General features: G+C 30.0%; 1 protein-coding gene across 3 annotated transcripts in view; it reads left to right on the forward strand.

Moving 5' to 3' along the window:
• Nucleotides 1-328: 328 nt before the first annotated feature.
• Nucleotides 329-22930, forward strand: part of LOC114346442 (glutamate receptor ionotropic, kainate 2-like) — a 793663-nt gene continuing 771061 nt past the window's right edge. For 2 of the 3 annotated variants that reach the window (XM_050656452.1, XM_050656455.1), the window contains exon 1: nt 3768-3898. The gene's annotated coding sequence lies outside the window, so the exon portion shown is untranslated. Of the gene's footprint in view, nt 410-3767; nt 3899-22930 lie in introns of those variants that run through there. The other variant, XM_050656454.1, reaches the window with a different exon arrangement.

Here is a 22930-nt window from a genome sequence, read left to right on the forward strand (position 1 = left end):
AAAGGGGGTGAAAACCATCCCCAGAGCAAAAGCACATATCGCCAAAATATCACTTTTTTCTTTGGCTTGTTAGCTATGGCTAAATTTCATGTTAATCCAAGCCGTTGTTTAAAATATAGTGGTTTTGGAATATTTTACCGTTAAAGAACGTACTAATTATGCAATGCATCTCGATTTATCAGTACCTAATTTTTCAACGGATTTAATTCCGGTCTGGCAAATAACGTGCAATGATTTGTAAGTTGGGGGCATAAAGTTTTGCGCTTATTGGTAGACGACTCGACGCCTCTTGATGATGCCTGAACGTCCGGAAAGTTTATCAGTATCGCTTCGTGCGCCTGGCATGCAACTTCTTTCGGTTATTTTGCGTCGTGACGATCTCTCCAGCTTCCCAGACGAAAAACAGAAGGTGAGTTGCATAAATCTGTATCTGTAGAGTAGGGATGATTAGTCAAGTTTCACAGCTCTTAGGTCACAATTAACTCATTGTGCATCCTCCCAGGGGAATGTCGTTCTTAGCTCATTGTCCATCCTGCCATTTCCAGGAAGGTGGATAAATCACCAGTGTGAATTTCCATAGGGAATACATAGGGCACAAATCTCCCCTATGTCGGCAGGTGTAGGCCAAACTCTCGTATTGACGATAACTCCGGACATTTACATAGGACATACTCGACAGTTTCGTCATCTCGTTCACACTTCCTGCACAGAGACGTGTCTAATAGCTTCAGTGTGTGGAGGTGTTTGCTTAGTTGACAATGGCCAGTTAAAAACCAACTGTCAAGCGTAGGTTTTCCTAGTCATTCTCAAATAGTTATCTGATGCTGACTTCCCAAGGTTACTTAGTGTCACCTTGGTAAGTCTACATCCTAGCAATTCTTCCCATCTTTTCCCAGTTTGCGTATGGGAGTGACATTTGGCAATTTCTGCGATTATTGTAATTGATCAGCCAAAAAGGTCACCAGGCCCGAAGAGTCTCAGACCTGCTGCCTTTCTAGCTAGCAGGTCAGCAATGCCGTTGCCATTATTTCCCTTGTACCCTTTAACCCACTTCAAGTTGATGTTGTAACCATCCAAAGCTTATACTAGTGACTCATGACACTCCATTACTAGCCCTGATGTGACACGTGGTCTATTTAGGGCAAGAAGCGCTTGTCTGTTATCTGTGCAGATTATTATGGTTTTACTGCCTATACCTTTTCGGATTATCTCTTTTGCGGATATGGAGATACCAGTCAGTTAAGTCTGAATTACGCTGGCATTTTTGACCCTACCCAATTTTATACTAAGGTTCAGTGATCTGGAGTGATCGGTGTATTTGCAGTACGAATTTGCCACGTTTGACTCCCTATTTTGTCTTGTTTCGATTTTGCAGGGTTTGTCGAAGACAAACGTAGGTTTAATTAAGTCGCCTCCATGCCAGCATGTAGAAGGGTAGTGCCTCCAGCTCACCCCACCGAAAACGACATCTCAATTGTCTCATTCCTACATCAAGGTTTGCACCCGCTTACTCGTTTGACTGTATATTTGGATATTCTTCCTCGTTGTTGAAGTGTATCTAAGTTTACTTTCAGATTTTATTGTCCCCCATTCTGCAAAACAAATAAAAAAAAATTAAAAAAACAGTGATTTAAAAATTATATGTAAATTAAAATCAGTAAACAATATTTTTTTTAAGTTATATTTCTTTAGGCGCGATTGGGACAATGGTTGTAAAAAGTGAACGTTTATAATAGCGACAGTATGAACTAGGCGCACACAGACAGTAAGAAGTTAGTTGCTAAATCTTTCAAGTTACGTATGTATAAGTGCAAATAAAATGGGAAAAAATATATTGGTGTTCTTAGTAAACATTTTTTTGTGTGAATTTGATGGCCTTGGCCGAGCCAATTGGCCAGACTTTTGTTATTTTAAAAACAAACATTTTTTTTCAATCAGAGGAATTATTTCTGTATTTCTAACTCTAAATACATAACAAAATAACATATTACAATGATTATCTGTATAATACATTATTTTGGTTGTATGTAAATATTTTTTTGAAAATATTTATTTTTCTTTTGTATTTTTTTTATTATATTTTTAATTTCTTTTTTATTATTTTTTTTGCTACGCTAAGACATAAACCCGATTCAAGATCTCGGAGGTTTACATCTTCTTAGCTTTTTTTTCTCTGTTTTTTTTGCTCTTTTTTTTTCTTTTTTTTTACTTTTTTTTCTCTTTTTTCTCTTTTTTTCTTTTTTTTCTTGTTCTTTTCTTTTTTCAATTATAATATTATACAGTAATTACTTAAATCTACAGGGTTTAAATAATAACAACAAAACAAACATGTTTGTTTTGTTTTGACAAACATGCTTGCTTGGTTTTAACAAAATTACATAAACACATGGTAAATTTGATTGCTACAATTTATATTTACAGTTTTTGATATGTTCGTAAATTGTTTTTAATGTATTAATATCTTCAGAAAAAATCAAATTGTTCAGGTAGACGGGAAGTGAAATTTTTAATATATTAAGATTATCATAAAATTTGTTTATATTTTCTGATTGATGTGAACATTTGAGGAGAATATGTAGTAAATCACCTTCTTTTTCACACTCACAGTTAGGTGACTCTGTGAGACACAAACTGTACAATATGAAGAGGGGTAAGAGCGTGATTACATCTCAATCTTTTTATAACTCTTATGAAATGGCGATTTGATAGAAAATGAAACCATCTTTCAATGGGAATTTCATTCAATTTATAATTAATTATAATTTTTGTGTCTTTGGATTTGTCTTCGTCGGGAATAGAATAATAGATGATTATTAAAATATGATAAAAAGCAATCTTACGCGGTTGTCGTCCGATAACCCTAGTCAAGCAGTGTTTAGCTAAGTTATTTGTTGGATGGGTGACCGCTTAGGAACAACTCATGTTGTTGGCTTGCCCCACTTTTTTTTAATTTTTGGTATTGTTTTAACCTTCCGATGACCAACCTTTTTTTGTTACACGGATGACAAACGGGGGGAAAATGACCCCAGGTCAAAAATGTCAAAAATGACAATTAACAAAAAATGAAGTTTTTTTTTTATTTTTTTTATTATTTTTTTATTTTTATGGCATGGACTTTATGTCATTCAGCCAGTCACAACATGAGTATTAGTGTCATGTGTAGTGTGTATGTTGAGTAAGTGTCTTGTTACTTTGAAAAGTCGACGTCATTAGCGTAAAACTACTTGGAAGTACACATAATAGACGGTATTTTACTAAACATCAACTTCAGAATATATTTTTTATTCGTAAAATATAGGGAATTTTTTTTATTTCAAAATATGAGGATATCTAGAATGATATTAAAGTCAAATAAAAAATAATGAGTTAAAAATTGAAAATACTTTTGAATTTATTAAAGAAAAACATACGCTGGGGTCACAATTTCCCCCGCTTGGTCATCCGAAGGTTAATACAATTTTTTTGGAAATTAGTAAGTATTAAAATTAGTTTAATATTTAAAGTATAAATAAACTGTTTAAAGTATATTTATTTCGTTGAAATCATATAATAGAAGTATAGCTTCTTATATGCGTACAAAGTACACACACATTATTTTTTTCTTTTTTTGTTAAAGTAGGTACATATTGACCATTATGCAATGCATCTCGATTTATCAATACCTAATTTTTAAACGGATTTAATTCCGTTCTGGCAAATAGAAGGTACGAACACGTGCAATGATTTGTAAGTTGGGGGCATAAAGTTTTGCGCTTATTGGTAGACGACTCGGCGCCTCTTGATGATGCCTGAACGTCCGGAAAGTTTATCAGTATCGCTTCGTGCGCCTGGCATGCAACTTCTTTCGGTTATTTTGCGTCGCGACGTTCTTTCCAGCTTCCCAGACGAAAAACAGGAGGTGAGTTGCATAAAGTTTGGCAAGTTTAGATTTATAATTTCCAAGTTGTTCGTAATCCGATTAGCGGAGTTTACTAATTCTAAAGCATGCTCGTGTTTATACGTGGTTAATCCTTTTGATGAATATCTCATTTATATTTGATAGTAATGCTTCATTAAATTTCAATTTAGAACAAAAATAAATTTCATTAATTAATATTTTTTTTATCAAATTTTTGTCTAATAAAGTTATAAAATATAATTATTATTTTACATAAATAAAAGATACATCATTTTTGTTACATTTTTTAAAATTCATTCATTATTAAACTCGCGATATCTGTTTGGTTTTCAAGCTTGGAAACACAAGCTATTTGAAGAAAAATTGTTCAATGTACCTATCACAAGTCATTTTTTAATAGTTTAATAAAAAATTTGTTTTAATTTTAAGTTTCATTGCTTAATCGGATTTAATAAATTTTCTAGTGAGATGCATCTATGGAATAACTTTTTCAACAATCTCTTTATGGTAATTTGTTAAAATTTTTAAAAAATATTTGATATAATAATATATACAGAGAGAGTCTGTAATTTGGAATAAATTCAATATCTCAAATACTAATGGTTTTTTTAGAAAATGCTCAGACCCGTCGGTTAGTATTTCAGATTGTCCTTTTTGACATACAATAATAATGTATACAGGGTGTTCCAATTTAGTGATTTAACGTCATCGTTGATTTTCTTAAACGGCAACACTATCATTTTGATAGCTATTGTGTTAGTGTGTGTAAAGTTATACACAACTGCAAAATATCAAATTTTTATTCTCTACCATTTACAAGATAATAAAAAATAACAAAGTTATGTCTGTAATTTGGAATAAATTCAATAACTAAAATACTAATTGTTTTTTGAAGAATGCTCAGACCCGTCGATTAGTATTTCAAATTGTCATTTTTGACATATAATAATAATGTATACAGGGTGTCCAAATTTAGAGATATGACGTCATCGTTGATTTTCTTAAATGGCAACACCATAATTTTGATAGCTATTTTGATAGGGTGTGTAAAGTTATACACAACTGCAAAATTTCAAATTTTTGTTTCCTACCATTTACAAGATAATAAAAAATAACCAAGTTATGAAAAACAAGTAACCAAATAATATAAATAATAATTGAATTTCATTATTTCAATTAAGCAAATACTCATAATGTTGCCCTCAATTATTGTCAAATTTTCAATGGGCAACGTTAAGAGCATTTGCTTAATTGAAATAATTAAATTCAATTATTGTTTGATTACTTGTTTTTAACAACTTTGTTATTTTTTATTATCTTGTAAATGGTAGGGAATTAAAATTTGAAATTTTGCAGTTGTGTATAACTTAACACACCCTATCAAAATATTTATCAAAATGACAGTTGCCATTTAAGAAAATCAACGATGACGTCATATCTCTAAATTGGGACACCCTGTATACATTATTATTGTATGTCAAAAATGACAATTTGATATAAGTACTAATCGACGGGTCTAAGTATTTTTCAAAAAAAAAATCAGTATTTTAATTATTCAATGTATTCCAAATTACAGACATAACTTTGTTATTTTCTATTATCTTGTAAATGGTAGAGAATAAAAATTGATATTTTGCAGTTGTATATAACTTTATACACCCTATCAAAATAGCTATCAAAATGACAGTGTTGCCATTTAAAAAAATCAACGATGATGTCATATCTCTAAATTGGGACATATTATATTGGGTATACATTATTATTGTATGTTAAAAAGCACAATTTGAAATACTAATCGACGGGTCTGAGAATTGTTCAAAAAAAAACAATTGGTATTTGAGATATTGAATTTAATCCAAATTACAGACTCTCTCTGTATATGTTGTTAATTTTTGTTTCTATGGTTAAACTATTTTTCGTACCGAAATTCATAGAATTTTACATAGAATTTGCGATATTTTTACTCGTTTTATTTAATAGAACTATATTTTTATAGAAAATAATACATTCAAACTAAAATTTATGAACAATCTCTTCTGTATTTATAATAAGATAGGTTTCACCACACTGTCCTTGCATATTAAGATACAGCTAATTATTTAATAATGAAATAAAAGTGTTAATAATTTTATGATAGCAGTGACAACATCCACAGGCCTCAACTGTATAAATAATGTATAACAGCGGAAAATTTTTAATACTTATTCTGGTTTACCCTTTCAAGACTGAATTAATTTTTACATGTAAGAAACATGATTATTATTAATTTAAAAACTTTTATTTATGTACACATTACATATCATAATTAATCGTAAAATTGTCTTTTTAAACGCTTTTCTTTAGTTCAATCGTTTGGGTAAAATATTTAGACGTTAATTTGACTGCCTTTTCTTCAATGCAAATGATTGAAAATTTGCAGACATATGCATTCGTGGGAACAATACACGAATAGTCAAAACAATTTAGGTTTATTGAGTGTTTAAATAAAAAAAAAACGATTTTAATAGAAAATGCCCAAATTCTCTTGTTTTTTACTTTTACAGATTGTAGCTAATGATATGAGCTATACATAAGTTCACTTTTTACGTTAATTGTTTACTTATGCTTTATAAATAAACAATACAGTTTCAATTTTTTTGCCGATTCCGACTACTTTTCATGTTTGTACATTATAATATGTTTTATACATACATTTTTGCATATTTGAAACGTTTGAAAAGTGTAAGACTAAAGAGTAAAAAATAAAAAATATGAAAAAAATTTATGGAACGCTTTTTTAGTTACGAGTGACTAAAATTACAAATATAAAAAAATAAACCAAAAAAGCAAAAAATAAAAAAAAATTCAAACTCAAAGGATTATTCGCAAAAAGACTGTTAGACAGATTAAATATACAAAATCTCACACAAATTGAAAAAATCTAACAAATTCGTTAAAGAAAAGCTTGGGGCGAAAATTGTTTATTCGATGAAGACGCGCCCCACGCTTTTCTTTAACGAATGTGTTAGATTTTGCCAATTTTTTTACGAATGTGTGAGTTTTTTGTATATTTATAAGAGTTGTTTCCTACTCTTATTCTTGTAAGAGATAGTAGTATGAATCAGTGCCGGTTTAACCTAACTTCGGGCCCTGGGCGCTGAATATTTAGGGGCCCCCTTAATTGCTATTCGTTGTCAGTTTTTTAACAAGAAAACAAATGTATTTATTGTAAAATCCATACTTTTTTAAACCAAACCAGAAGAATAGCAAACGAAAAAAATATTCCAAAAAATACATCTAAAAATATTAAAAAAAAACAGAAATTTAAACAAAACAACACATGACGAACAAAAAAATATATTCTAAAAAATACATACTTGTGACAAAAATTAGATCACTTTTTTTCTTGATTGACTAGGCATTAGCAATCTGTCATATAATACTATCACTATTCAGTTGCTCCAGGTCTTCATTTTTTATAATACAATAGTGATATGCGTCTAGATTTTCTTGACCCTATTTGGCGTTAAATATATTTTTATTCTTTTTAAAGCCGAAAAAGACCGCTTGCCTGACGCATTAAAGTTGGTATCGTGAAATAAACTTGTAGTAAAGGTAAAATATTGGAAATTGTTGCCTTTACAATCTTTATATCTTGGATGACACCAAATTTTATAAATGTTTATTTAACTTTTGGCATATAGAATGTTATAGAATGAGTAATTTCATTATGCGAGTTCTCTTTGGTTTCATCAACATCTTTTTTATATTTCACACAAAGTATTAATTGACATCTTGACTGCTTCTTTATCTAGCTTAGAAAAACATGGAACAGCTGATGTAACATCTTTGTAGCATTTAATTCTCTTTAAAAGATCTTGAGTAATATTGTGGCCTATAACATTAAATACTTCAATTCCGAATATTTCTTGCCCCTTTAATTGTTTCACTTTCACCTGCTTCATCGAAAAATGTTTTTCCCTTCTTTGTTCTTTGAAGGTCAGTCGTATAGAATATGTTTGAGATATCGTCGTCGTTTTCGTAAAAAATATTTTTGGTTTCTATTCAATTTCGCTTAACATATTTCTTACGTCTCCAACAGATCTCAAAATAGATGTCATTAATTCTACTCCAATTGACACAAGTCCACAGTTTCTTCACGTTCACGTTTTGCTTGTTGCATTAACTCGTTCCAAAGTTTTTATCCAAATTACTGTCAATGGAGCTGTCTCAAAGGTATCCATTTTATTCTGCAATGTCTTGGCTTCACTTTTAATTGCTAATTTTTCGTCTCTGTTATTGCTTAACTGTAAAAAATAGGTTTGATGGATCCCTAGTTTTTAACTAAAGTATTTATAGCGTCAAAAGTTTCTACAAGTTTTGATTTTATTACTTCCAAGAACTCATTGTAAATTCGGTGAGACAAATAGCTAACTGAACCCTTTCATTTATCGGCATTCCGTTGTAAATGCTCAGCTTAGAAGTAGTCAAATTTAGCCTAGTATAAAATTTCCTTTATGACGACTCGTTAAAGCTAGTCCTTGAGAAGCAAGTAATTTAGCAGTGACAACAACTCTTCTTAGGACGATTATCCAATAGTTCGCTTCGCGTTCTACTTGCTCTTTCAAGGCAGCGTCTATAACTCAAATTATTGATGATCTTGTTATTAATGTAACCATAGAGTTCAGATGAAATTTACTTTGTTCGTGAGCCTTGAGCAAACTATTCAAATGTTTCCAGTGGGTTCATCCAAAATTAATTAAACTATTTTTTCAATTGAAAATAATTTGCACGGGTAACAATAAACAGCTTTAGCACTTGCGGCGTATATTAGCCAATCTATCTTTTCTTTGCCTCCATTGAGTTTTCCTCTATAAAAGTTGCTTTTATTTAATCTTCTATAATAAGCTTTGTCTCCATCTTGATCCTTTTTTTATAATTTTTTAAGGCATCACTCTTTGGTTTAAAAGTTCATAGTTTTTATAAAATTATCAGTCTTAAAATCAGACCATTTCGAAATCGCAGGTATTTCGTCGTCGTTTTTTCTATTTTGGAAAATATGTAAATTATTTAGCGGACTTTACTTTTTTATCAATAAAAGGAACGGGTCCCTACGGGCCCCTCCGGGGCACGGGCCCCTGGGCGCCCGTCCCAAGCGCCCAGTGCATAAACCGGCACTGGTATGAATTCATCTAAAAAGAGTTTATTTACAATATGTACAATAAAGATTATAAACATTAATATAAAATAACTAAAATAACTTAAAAATACAAACCTAAAAAGAGAATCAAGAACAATGCTATTTCTTACGCTATGAGTTTTTGACAACTATCAAATAATTTACAAATGTCACTGAAACTAAAATTACACAGTCATGCCACCTAAAACTATAAATAACTTAAAATAACTAAATGTGGTTTTATTGAAAATAAACATAGTTTTATTTTTACATCCCCCCACCAACAGGTATGACAAACCATGAAAGTCTATGGTTGGTCACATGGCAACAATTTTGAGATGTGAAAATAATTCATATCGTTCCTTTTGTATCCAATATCTATTTCATATAAAGTATTTGAAATTTGTTTTTTTTTATTTGAAATGGGCCTAGTCTTACTTCATCAAGTTTTTTTCTGTTTAGTTTGGATTTATTTTCTACATATGCCCAATCTCCTTCTTTAAATTCATGGAATTTTCTATTTTTGTCATACAGCTTTTTATTATATTCATGATGTCGTACTGAATTTTTATAAGCTATTTGCTTATCTTTTGATACATTTCTTGTTTCACAAAGTTCCTCGGGAACAATCGGATCCGCTTTTCCAAAAAGCAAATATTCTGGGCTGTATCCGGTTACGGAATGATCTGTTCTATTATATTCATCTATACATTCTTCAGCTATTTTTGTCCATGCTCTACTTCTAGTTTCATTTAGTTTACATCTTATCCTATTAACTAATGTTTGATTAAGTCTTTCATTTAAACCATTCGAAAATGGGCAGTCCACTGCTGTAAAAACACGTTGAATATTTAACTGTTTCATATTATTTCTAAATATTTTGGAATTAATTCCCGGATACTGATCTGTTAATTATGTTTTTATGGGGTGTTTATCTTGAATTTTAGAGATTAGTTTAATAAAATCACCTGTCGTCTGATTTTTGAAAGTAACTGCAAATGCATATCTGGTAAAATGATCTACAAGTAAGTGGAGGTATTTTTTTGTTGAACGATTGCCAGCAAATCCTCCTATTGTATCTAGGGACATTATCTCGAAAGGTTCTTTTGCCGGACCTAATTGTGACAAGAGACCATATTTTGGACCTACTCTTGTTTTATTTTTACAGCAAATCTCGCATTTCTGGCAGATATCTTTTGCCAGTAAATCCAAATTCTTAATGTAGTAAAAATTCCTAATTTTGTTAATTACTTTACCAGCTCAAATATGACAATAAAATTTGTGAATTTTTGTTATTAACTCCACTCTAAAATCTTTGGATAATACATATTATTTTTTTCTGGTTCTTCCTTAATTTATAGAATACATCTTGGTTGGAAATTGTTCCTATCATTTTATCTATAGCTTGTCGATTATTATTCTGGTCTTGTTTTATCTCAGTTAATGTCACTAGGTTCACTATTATTCTGGTCACGGTTCACGATTATTATTCTGGTCTTGTTTTATCTCAGTTAATGTCACTAGGTCACTGTTTTTATAAATGTTTCTGCATTTTCTATATTTTCCAAAACTGGGTTTCTAGAAAGGCAGTCTGCTTCTACATTTTCTTTTCCAGGTTCATATTTAATGTCGAAATCAAATTGTGAAAGAAAATGAGTCATATCTCCTAATTCTTCATCTGGTCTTGTACGAATTTCTCTTCCCTCAAGGGGCTTATGATCAGTAATAATGACAAATTTTCTTCCCATTAGCCAGTATTGCCAAAATTTTAATGCTTCTTTAATTGCCAGGCATTCTAAAAAAATTGCTTTTTTGTTTTCCTGATATTTTTTCAATTTTTTTGAAAAGTAAGCCACAGGTTTCATTTCTCCATCTTCTTGTTTTTGTTTGAGAACTGCACCAACTCCTAAAATACTAGCATCGGAATATATAACTGTAGGAGCATTTGGGTCAAAAATAGCTAGAATAGGTTCAGAGCAGAGGATACTCTTTACCTTATCAAAGGCTGTTTGGCAGCTTAAAGACCAGTGAAATTTAATACCTTTTCTAATTAAATTATGTAATGGCTCTAATAACCTAGCTGAATCTTTTATATATTTGTGGTAAAAATTTACTTTTCCCAAAAACTGCCGTATTTTTTTTTCTGGTAGCTGGTGCTGGAAAATTTCTGATCGATATTAAATTATCATGTAAAGGACGAACTGAATTGTTTCCCACAATGTGTCCCAAATATTTTACCTCTTCTCTTGCAAAATTACATTTTAGAAGTTTAAGCCTAAATCCCTCTTCAAGAATGGCTTCCATGAGTCTTTCAATGTGCTCTAAGTGTTCTTCAAATAATACTGAAAATATTAAAATATCATCTATGTAATTTATACAAAATGGGTTTAAATTATGTTTTCTGATAATATTACTTAAAATTCTTTGAAATATTGCTGGTGATGTTTTAAGCCCAAAAGGTAAGCATTTCCATTGCCAATGACCATCTTGTGTAACAAAAGCTGTCTTATATTTATCTTTATTCCGAACTGGAATACACCAAAAAGCAGAATTTATATCTAAAGTAGTAAAGAATTTAGCATTCCTTGTTTTGGTCAAAATCTCGTCAATTAATGGAAAAGGTTGTGGTTCGGGAACAATTAATTTGTTTAATTCACGAAAATCAATGCATAATCTTGTTTTAGATCCTTCATCTTTTTTAAGAGCCAATGTAACGGGTGCTGCAAAGGGTGAAGATGATTCTTCTATTAAATTTGCTTTTAACAATTGTCCAATTTGAAATTCTATCTCTTTTTGGTCCTCTAGTGAGCATCTGTATGGCTTCTTTGCGACAAATTTATGTTCTAAAAGTTTAATTTGAGCTTCATTATTTTGAACTTGCCCAATATCAAATTTATGTTTTGCAAAAATATTGTCATACTTATTTAGTAATATTTCTATTTTACTTTTCTGCTCTGGCTTTAAATGTTCTAATTTTGCTTCAAAATGCTCTGTGGGAATTCCTTCATTAAAGTTTATTGAATATTCTGTCAAATTAACATTGTGATTAAACTTTTCAATCTTCTCTTCAATATCTAGATCTAATCTTTGATAGATTTCTAAATCAAAATCTTGTTTCATTTGAAAATTCAAAATAGAATCCAATCCAAGTAGAATATCATACTCGAAATATTCATCATTAATTACAAAAAGATTAACATTTTTCTCAATTTTATTAATTTTCATTTTTGCAATTAGTTTTCCTGTAAAATTTGTTCTGCCATTTATCGTTTTAAACATATTCCTATCTTCATGAATAACTAATCCCAACTTACCTGCTACCTTCGAATTCAGAAGAGTAACATTCGAACCTGGGTCATAGATTCCACATAATTCTCTATTATTTAGGAATACTTTTAATTTGATCAATGGCAGCAAATTCAGTTTTTTTGGTCGGTTACCGTTTCATTTAATGTCTCCTGTATAGCAATATTATTAACATATTGAATATCATTTTATTTGTTTTCTTGTATTGTCCTTCTACCTTTTTGCTTTAAACGACACATTGCCTCTGGATGAAACCTCCCAGGGAATCCTTTTTTATCACAATATTGACAACTATTTTTTTCTTTTGGTATTATTGTATTTAATTTGGTAGGTATTTGTATAAAATTTGGGTTTGTCTCTGATTTATTCTTCTTGCTTATAACTGAATTCTCCAATTTTCGTAACTCACCTATCAATTTTTCCATTGTTGTAACATCAGCTCTATTAATATTATTTTGTGTATGAATTGGCAAATTTGTCACAATTAAATCAATTAATATATCAATAGGAAAATCATTTTTGATATTTAGCAATAAATTTTCTTTGCGAAATGCATAATCAACAAGACTACCACCTATATACTTAAAAGAATAAGCTTTTCTATGATTATCCTAACCTGTTTCACAAAAACTATCAAAAAAATTAACTTTCCATACCTCAAAACGGTTATCTAAGCCTAATGTTATTATTTTTGATTCAAACCATTCCTTTGCTATTCCTTCAAAAAACAGACGTAGAATCAAAATCTTGTCTTTATCAGTATCCACCTCACATCGCGAACAACATGATTCGAAGGTCTTGAGCCATGAATTCATTGGAACATTTTTACCATCAAAATTTCGAAGTACAAAATCATCTTTTATTTTTTTGTAATTTTTCTTTTCAACTTTAGGTATACTAGTTTCACCAAGTTTCTGGAGCAACTCGACTAATGGTGGAGATTGTTCAATCGCTTCTTTCTTCTCATACACTGGTAATAAGGTCTGTTGTAGGTACTCATTTTGATAAACCACATCATCATCTGAATCAAAATAAATCACTTTCAAATTATCATCTAAGGTAATGGTACATGTTCTAAAGCATCCTCTTGATTTCATAGATGCTAAAACATTTTTTACTTTTTTCAGACGAAATAGTTCAGAATGATAATCTTGAAGTTGCTTTTCAGCAGGCATTTCATAATAGAAACGGGACTCTGTTGGCTGCAACCACTTAAATTTATATACAGGGTGCGCCAAACCTCTGGTCTTCTTTGATTACGGCTAAACTATGAGATATACAAAAAAATGTTTATAACAAAACTAATGTGTATCAAAGAGGTCTATAATTTAAAATTATTTTTAATTATACAGGGTGAGTCAGAACGACGGTATAAACCAAAGTTTTATTTTTTTAAATGGAACACCCTGTATATTAAATCATTTTTGAATATATTATTTCAAAATATGAAAAATTTGTATAAGGTCTTATAGGCCTAAAGTTAATAATTTTCGAAATATTTACATTTTTATTGAGAAAAATGGTAATATTTATAGGGTTGTGGATTATGTTTCCAAAAAAATAAAAATTTGGGTGATAGGTCAAAGTTTTTAAAATATAGTGTTATTTTTAAATAATTTAATATTTTTTACTTTTAGCCATAAAATATACAGTGTGATCACTATTTGCAAATACAAAATTTTCTAATTTTTTTTAAATGGGACACCCTGTATATTACTTTTGCGTTTTGTAGTAAATATTACAACCTTTCTTTTGGTATAATGTTGTATGTACCTAGCATATTTAGTTTTGTAGATATTTAAAAAAAACTATAGATTTTACGTGTTTGCGGATTTTTTATTTAAAAATTTTCTTGCAAAAAAAATAATTATAATCTGGTTTTAGAAACATACACTAAAATATAAAATATGAAGATAAAAACGTAATTAAAGATTAAAATAAATCGTATGCTAGTACAATTCAATTGAATTTAATAACTTTAAATTATTTTACAAAAAATATTTTACCATATTAATGAATACATAAATTAGTTACTAAATTAAATAAACAACCAAATTTTAAATCAACCGTAGTAATTTTTCTACTACAGCAACTTTCCTGTACGAAATTAATTGTTAGTTAAATTGTATTTAGTTAAACTTTTAATTTACCTTTTAAATTTACTTACATACATCTTGAGAATATAAAAATTATTATAAAGTATGCTTTGAAACAAATGAATGTTAAATGTATCATCCAAATTATTTATTAATATAAATAGTATTTACTGGTGTCACAAAAACTGGGAATACTTTTGTAGTTGAAATTTTTGTAACAATTTTTTTTATTTTAAATTTTAATTTTTTAACCTTAACCGAAACATTTTTGGATATGACATTTGTTTTGGGCGAAACCATTAGAAATTATTACCAGATTTTGTGACACGAGTAGGTACATAGATACTATTTACTTCTTAATATACTTCCATAACGTTCATTTGTTTCAAAGCATACTTTATACGTTCTCAAGATGTAGGTAAATTAAAAAGTTATTAACTGATCTTACTCGTAAATACAATATAACTAACAATTAATTTGGTATAGGAAAGTTGCTGCGGTAGAAGAATTACTACGATTGATTTAAAATTTGGTTGTTTATTTAATTTAGTAACTAATTTATGTATTCATTAATATGGTAAAATATTTTTTGTAAAATAATTTAAAGTTATTAAATTCAATTGAATTGTACTAGCATATGATTTATTTTAATCTTTAATTACGTTTTTATTTTCATATTTTATATTTTAGTGTATGTTTCTAAAACTAGATTATAATTATTTTTTTTGCAAAAAAATTTTTAAATAAAAAATCCGCCAAAACGTAAAATCTATAGTTTTTTTAAAATATCTACAAAACGAAACATGCTAGGTAAATACAACCTTATACCAAAAGAAAGGTTGTAATATTTACTACCAAACGCAAAACTAATATACAAGGTGTCCCATTTAAAAAAAATGAGAAAATTTTGTATTTGCAAATAGTGATCACACTGTATATTTTATGGCTAAAAGTAAAAAATATTAAATTATTTAAAAATAACACTATATTTTAAAAACTTCGACCTATCACCTAAATTTTTATTTCCTTGGAAGCATAATCCACAACCCTATAAATATTACCATTTTTCTCAATAAAAATGTAAATATTTCGAAAATTATTAACTTTAGGCCTATAAGACCTTATACAAATTTTTCATATTTTTAAATAATATATTCAAAAATGATTTAATATACAGGGTGTTCCATTTAAAAAAATACAACTTTGGTTCATACCGTCATTCTGACTCACCCTGTATAATTGAAAATAATTTTAAATTATAGACCTCTTTGATACACATTAGTTTTGTTATAAACATTTTTTTGTATATCTCATAGTTTAGCCGTAATCAAAGAAGACCAGAGGTTTGGCGCACCCTGTACATTATTCTTACTATTACTACTGCTTGCTTCTATAGCAATACAAATTCTCATTGATAGCAATACAAATTCTTCATCCTTAATTTGTACAAATAACGGCTTGAAAATCTATTTTTATCGCTATTTTCGCTTGGTCAGCGTAAGTTCTTGATTTATAAGAGTTGTTTCCTACTCTTATTCTTGTAAGAGATAGTAGTATGAATTCATCTAAAAAGAGTTTATTTACAATATGTACAATAAAGATTATAAACATTAATATAAAATGACTAAAATAACTTAAAAATACAAACCTAAAAAGAGAATCAAGAACAATGCTATTTCTTACGCTATGAGTTTTTGACAACTATCAAATAATTTACAAATGTCACTGAAACTAAAATTACACAGTCATGCCACCTAAAACTATAAATAACTTAAAATAACTAAATGTGGTTTTATTGAAAATAAACATAGTTTTATTTTTACATATTTAATTTGTCTCACAGTTTTTTTCGAATAATCCTTCGAGTTTGATTTTTTTTTATTTTCCATTTTAAGGAGGTGAGGCTCAAACAGTAGTTTTGACTGGTACTTTAAGATCCCACGAGTTATAAAAACGTTACTTACAATAGAATTTTTTTTAAATAAGGTATAATTGCAACTGAATTATGAGTGTAATGTTGAAAAGCACTTTTTGCATAAATATACATGGCTTCCAACACATAAAGTTTTTGTACGTTTTACTTTTTTTGGGGACAACTGAAACATCTTTTATTGTTCATTTGTTTTGGAAGATGATCTCCAATATTTGTTTTAATTTTTAAACGCTTTTATTTAGTTCAATCGTTTGGGTGAAATCTTCAGACGTTAATTTAACTGCCCTTTCTTCAATGCAAATGAATGAAAATTTTCAGACATATGCATTTACGGGAACAATACACGAATAGTCAATAATTTTTTATTTATGTTTTTAATTGTTAAAAAACGATTTTAAGAATATACAGTAGCGCGAACTAAAACTCATTATTAACAATAATCTATTTTTTCAAATAGGCCAACAACTTAGTTCTATTACACAAAAATATAATAAATTAACTATAAATAAACACTACTATGAAACAACAATAACGAATTATTAAAATTATACACTACTGCACTGAACAGATATCGATAAAGATAACAGAACAGATAAGAGAAAATCTGACGCAGGTTTTTCAAAATGACAGTGACAATTTGTCGCTTTTAAATTCCCTCTTGTCTTCTTCGCTTCAGCATACATCTGGCTTGCAATTTTTAGAAGCCATGAAGGTGATACCAGGAAAATGGTCCAATAAATTTTAAATTAAATATTTTTTAGGAATATTTTTAATATTTTTCAATATTTTTAATATTTCTGTTAGGTTGAAAACTTTGACTTTCAGTTGCCAGATGTCGTTAGACACCTACTCCATAAACGTCAGTTGCAATGCGGGGATAAGCTCCCGGAGTTTCGTCACTTAGGACAGAGAGCAGAAAACCTATGCCTCTCTGATAATGACTCCAATTATAGTCGAAAATCATCGATTTAGGGTGCTGGTTTGCGCTTTCTGTTCTAAGTGAAAAATAAGACAGTTTTGCCTTCGCATTGCAACTGAATAAAAATGGTATACATTTTTATTTCACAATTTCCTTGTTGCCTAATTAGTTATTAGTTATAATATGTTAGATTTCTTGTTATTGATATAAATAAAAAATTTTAGTAGGTCCAAAATGACACAAAATCTAAGCATGGGATAAAAAAGTTTATTTGAAGAAAGTGTATTTTTTGTTCTTCTTAATGGAGGTACAGGCTCGTTTTTTAATTTGTATTTTAATTACAGAATAATTTCCACATACTAATATATTTCTCAAATTGGGCTCTGTATCGCCATTCTTTACTATATTACGAATATGTGTGTTAAATATCTCGACAAAATATTCAAAATTACAGTCGCAATCTTGGACCGCGTTTGTTGCTACCTGTTGATCGCTACTGTAGCCTCTTAATGGAAAATGCTTAAATTCTCTTCTTTTTGATAATTAAGAAACTTGAAACTTTTACAGATTGTAGCTAATTATATAAACTATACATAGTTTCAGTTTTTACGTTAATGATTTACGTTCTATCTATCTATCTAATCAGCCCTAAACATCCATCCTTGGATATAGGCCTCCTCTTCCTTTTCCTTCTTCTATGCCTCTCTATCTTGGACAATTTGCATCCATTTTGACCCAGTGTGCTTCTTCAGGTCATCTGCCTCCACTGTATTATCATGAATTCATTGATGTCAGTCTCCTCGCCGGCGCCGTTAATTTTCAAATTATTTTTTCTTTTTATGAGCTTTATGCATTATTTTAGCGCTACCATCAATGAGCATAAACAAGCTCCTTGGAAATAATTAAAGATTAACATTCTTCGTTGTTTTTTTCTAGGTATAAAATTTTTCGAGGGTATTTTCCAAGCTAAATTTGACTTACTTGTAATAGTATTAACGTCTGTACGCTTAATTTCTTACTTTTAATTGAAATCAATAACAGGTTCTTTCAATTTCGTCAATAATAACTCAGGCGGCCATGCACGTGCTACAATAAAATTGATGTGAGGTTAGGTAATTCCATCCTTTTATGATACCAGTGTTGCCCTTTTGCAATAGTAAACTATAAATTACTGAAATATATATCTTCTGTATGTAAAAACTGATTCAGTTGTTTCTATCAGTAAACATAAACTAGTGGTTGGAAATTAAACTTGTCGACAGTAGCAAAAGGGTTACAGTTAATTATACCCTAAAAACCCTTAAGCCACAGCCTTTTAAAACAGTTCATGTAGAAATTACCTTAATTATTTTTTAACATGGAGAGCAAATTAATTTAGTTGAATGTTTTCTGTTTAGGGTGATATAGACCAGTGCATTTAGTAAAAAATAAATCGATTTTTAAATCAGCACATATATACTTGCAACGTTTTGCGTTGTGTTCAGAATGACATCAGGAAAAAACCCTACAATAGAAAGAGAGGTTAAAATGCCTTTCATTTTAAGTGGATAACATGCATGCAAAAGTGCATAAACATGTCAAAGTTAGTATCTTAAGGGCCAGATTTTGCTATTTAATGGTTTTTGGGTTCACTGAACACGAATATTCAATCAAAATGGATCCCCAAGAAGCACTTAGTACCCAGGGTTGCTGCTAAAGCACATCATCTGGAGGTTGAGGTTGTTCAGCACTAAATTGATGCAAACAGATCACTCGGAGCTTTTTGAGATTACAGAACACGAATACATTATCAGAACCGACCCCAGAGCACCTGGTACACAGGGACGCTGCTGGAGCACGTTATCTGGAGTTTCGGGGGTTTCTTAAATTGTGGCTTATTTCTCAGGTAAAATAATAAATTACATCATCTGGAGTTTCGAGGGGTTTCAGCACTAAATTGATACAAACAGTTTGCTCAGGAGGTTTGTGGGTTTGCTGAATACGAATATGACATCTTATGTCATATTCGTATTCGTGTGGGGCTTATTTCATTTAAAAATAAAATTATTCTCTCATACTTTCAAAAAAAAAAAAAACAAAAATGTACTTAAAATGTCGATTTTAACCCCTACGGCCCCACTTAAGGATATCTATGACACGATTTTGATAGTAAACCAATGTTGGTCGTGTTTGTCTATGTATGAAATTTAATTAAAAAAAACGTTTCATCCGGCAAGCAGGTGGGTACATTTCGACCTCCTATTCGGATCCGGTTGATTATGCAATTTTCAAGTTATTTAAATTATGCAATATATTGTTTTTGTTTTATTTCATTATTTTTCATTGTATAATATTGACGATTTTTGCAATTTCAGTAAATTGTATTTTTGTTATTGTTATTTTCTGATTCTTTGTAAGCTTTATCCGTTAAATTGTAAATTTTCAATGACAATAAAGACTATTTCTATTATATTCTACATTTAATAGTACAGATTTATGTTTTTTGAACTCCATAAAATGATTTTACCTTTCTTTTATACAAGCAGTGGTAAATTATTACGTTCGTTAGATTTTGGCAGAGTTTCTAAAAGGTGGAGCATTCACCAAAATTTACATTGTCAAAACGCTCTCGCCAAAATTTTAACAGTCCTTTTTGTAAAATAAAAGTTTTCTTTGTATACGAGTACACGATTCACTGATCCCAGTCGTAAATATCTAGTAAATTTAGTAAGTAATTCATTTTTGGACAATTCGACTTCGAATGTAATTGGCCGGAAGTTACAATACAACGAAGCACATGTGCGCAAGACAATATTAATTTTAGAAAAAAGCAAAAATCAGTTTTCCTTCTTATAATAATAATAATAGTCTCCCGTTTTATACTGCTAACGCAGCTTTGATTGGGACCGTGCAAGTTCGAAAAAGCGACACCTGGTTTCATAGCTCACCAACATTCTTAGCACTTTTAATTATATTAGCCAATTATATTAGTCCTGGTTACTGAATAACTGCCAAGGCCATAACCCAAAAAAAATTATAAGAAGAAAAAGTAAGATAGGGGTATGTTATTAAAAGGTAAAAAATAGGGAACATGAACATTTTTTTAACAGTTTTCCTTCTTATAATAATAATAATAGTCTCCCGTTTTATACTGCTAACGCAGCTTTGATTGGGACCGTGCAAGTTCGAAAAAGCGACACCTGGTTTCATAGCTCACCAACATTCTTAGCACTTTTAATTATATTGGCCAATTATATTAGTGCTGGTTGCTGAATAACTGTCAAGGCCATAACCCAAAAAAAATTATAAGAAGAAAAAGTAAGATAAGGGTATGTTATTAAAAGGTAAAAAATAGGGAACATGAACATTTTTTTATTACATAATATTGTTCAGTTTTAACGAGACTTCCAAAATTTCACGCTTCAAAAACTCATAATAACTTAGAAGTACAAGTTTAAAGTCTTCTGTATTTTAAAATAGTTCAAGCGACCCGTGACGTCACACAGTTTAACTTTACGGTTATACTTATATTTTTATGGTTATATTTAGGTGTATTATTTTCTTCTTCTTTAGTTTATTGGCCTCTAATATTTATATTCTAATGACATTTATCGTATGTCATTGTAATAATAATATATACCAGTTTGTTGAGATTGGAGTTTCATACAGTTTTTGAAGGAAAGGAAAGAAGGTTTACTATGGAAAATAAAAGAAAACACCATAAGTGTTGTTTAGTGCCATTTTCTAAAAGTACAAAGTTTATATGGATTTAAAATAGTTCAAACGATCAAACGTATTTTCTACTGACGTTTATAATGTCTAATTTAAAATTATGTACAATTTTGTTTACCTACTTTGTTGGTGCAGAATGTAAACATAATTATAATCATATGATGTCACGACGCGCTTTATGATAGCTGCAATAATTTGAATTTAGAATCGTCTTTGGGGGCCAAACGGAACACAAAAACAATTTTTTTATCATTGGATACATGTTTTAAATTATGTTCCGTTGTGATTTATAACATTTTTTCCGAATTTAAAATTTTATGCAAGTTCCCTATTGTATGTAATTAGTAAATAAAATTAGTTATTAAAAAGCAGTACTGCAAGCAAAATACAATTCATTAAATCTACTTTTATATAATAATATTGCATATCATATAAATACTGTGGAGCAACATATAATTTTTCTTCTTCAATTAGAGTAGGTATGATTTATACGTCATTTTGACAATTTCAATTGACAATATGAATTATTTAAGAAAGTTAAAATATTTCTCCGCTATTCGCGCACTCTCGTATCCCCTCCAAGTACTTGCATTCAAGGAAGGTAACAGGCCTAGTGCTACGCTTCAACCGCCTATTACTACCCCTGGTTTTACCCAAGGTACTCATTTCATTCAGGCTGAGTCGACTTCGGGCCTATAGATATTTTTAAAAATGGTCAGCTGTTCTCGCCGGCTCTGGGATTTGAACCCCGGCCTACCTGCATGAAAGTCAGACATACTACCGCCTGAGCTACTCCGGCCACCAGTTTCTTTCTTCTGCAATCGTTTGATAACATGCTCATTATTCACTATTTTTGAATAGATAATACACCCATTACTTTAACCGTGGCTTCTCATGGGTCATTACTCACGGGTTAAAGTTAGGTTCCAGTAGTGGTGCATGCCACTTTTAATAGTATTAGTCGTATATAAACTGCAAATAAAATTACTTAAAGTTGTTTATTTAATACAGTAATTATTGTACTTTATATCAATAATTTACTTTGAAACATTTTAAAGGATTTTTAACTGTAAAAATGGGTCAGTATATTTTTTATGTTTTAATTTCATCATTTACCCTAATAACACAAAACATTCCAGGAATGTTCCTAGAAGGTACACACAGGACATTGAAAACATTCCTGGAATGTCCCCAAAAGCACACGAATGTCCCTGGAAAGTCCCAGGAAAGTACTGTGTCAGCATTTTAAACATTCCTTAATGTCTTGTTGGAACATTCCATGAATGTATACGAATGTTCTTTGGATATTCACAGTATTTTTTTTAGCCTGAATGTCTTGTTGGAACATTCCATGAATGTACACGAATGTTCGTAGGACATTCACAGTATATTTTTTAGACATTCTCTGAAATATATCGTCAGTGATGTGACAATACCTCCTATATGTTTTTTCATGAGTTTTGCAGGAGACGAAAAACATTTTTTAAGGCCACCTCCTATTTTTATACGTAAGTTTTGACTTGTTTTGTAGTAAATAGATAGTTGAATTTACTACAAAACAAGTCAAAATATATATGAAAACAGGAGGTGGCTCAAACAAGTGTTTAGTCTCTCTTACAAATCTCATGAAAAAACAGATGGGAGGTATTGTCACATCACTGACGATATGTGGCCTTACCAAATAATGCATCCTTGATAAATATAAACATTTTTATTGCACAATATCTTTTCATACATTTTTTCAATTTAATTTACTGATATTTCTATAAAAAAATGTGTCACATTTGCTGTGCAAACCTTTCTTTTGCCTTTCGTAGCCACATATTCCGTTTCCTTCCTGATTTTTTGTAGACCACTTCTCTCAGCTGATTCTAAAAAAATTAAAAAAATGGTAATTTTTCTATCCTTT

Source organism: Diabrotica virgifera, chromosome 7, assembly GCF_917563875.1.
Source record: "Diabrotica virgifera virgifera chromosome 7, PGI_DIABVI_V3a".
Taxonomy (NCBI): Eukaryota; Metazoa; Arthropoda; class Insecta; order Coleoptera; family Chrysomelidae; genus Diabrotica; species Diabrotica virgifera.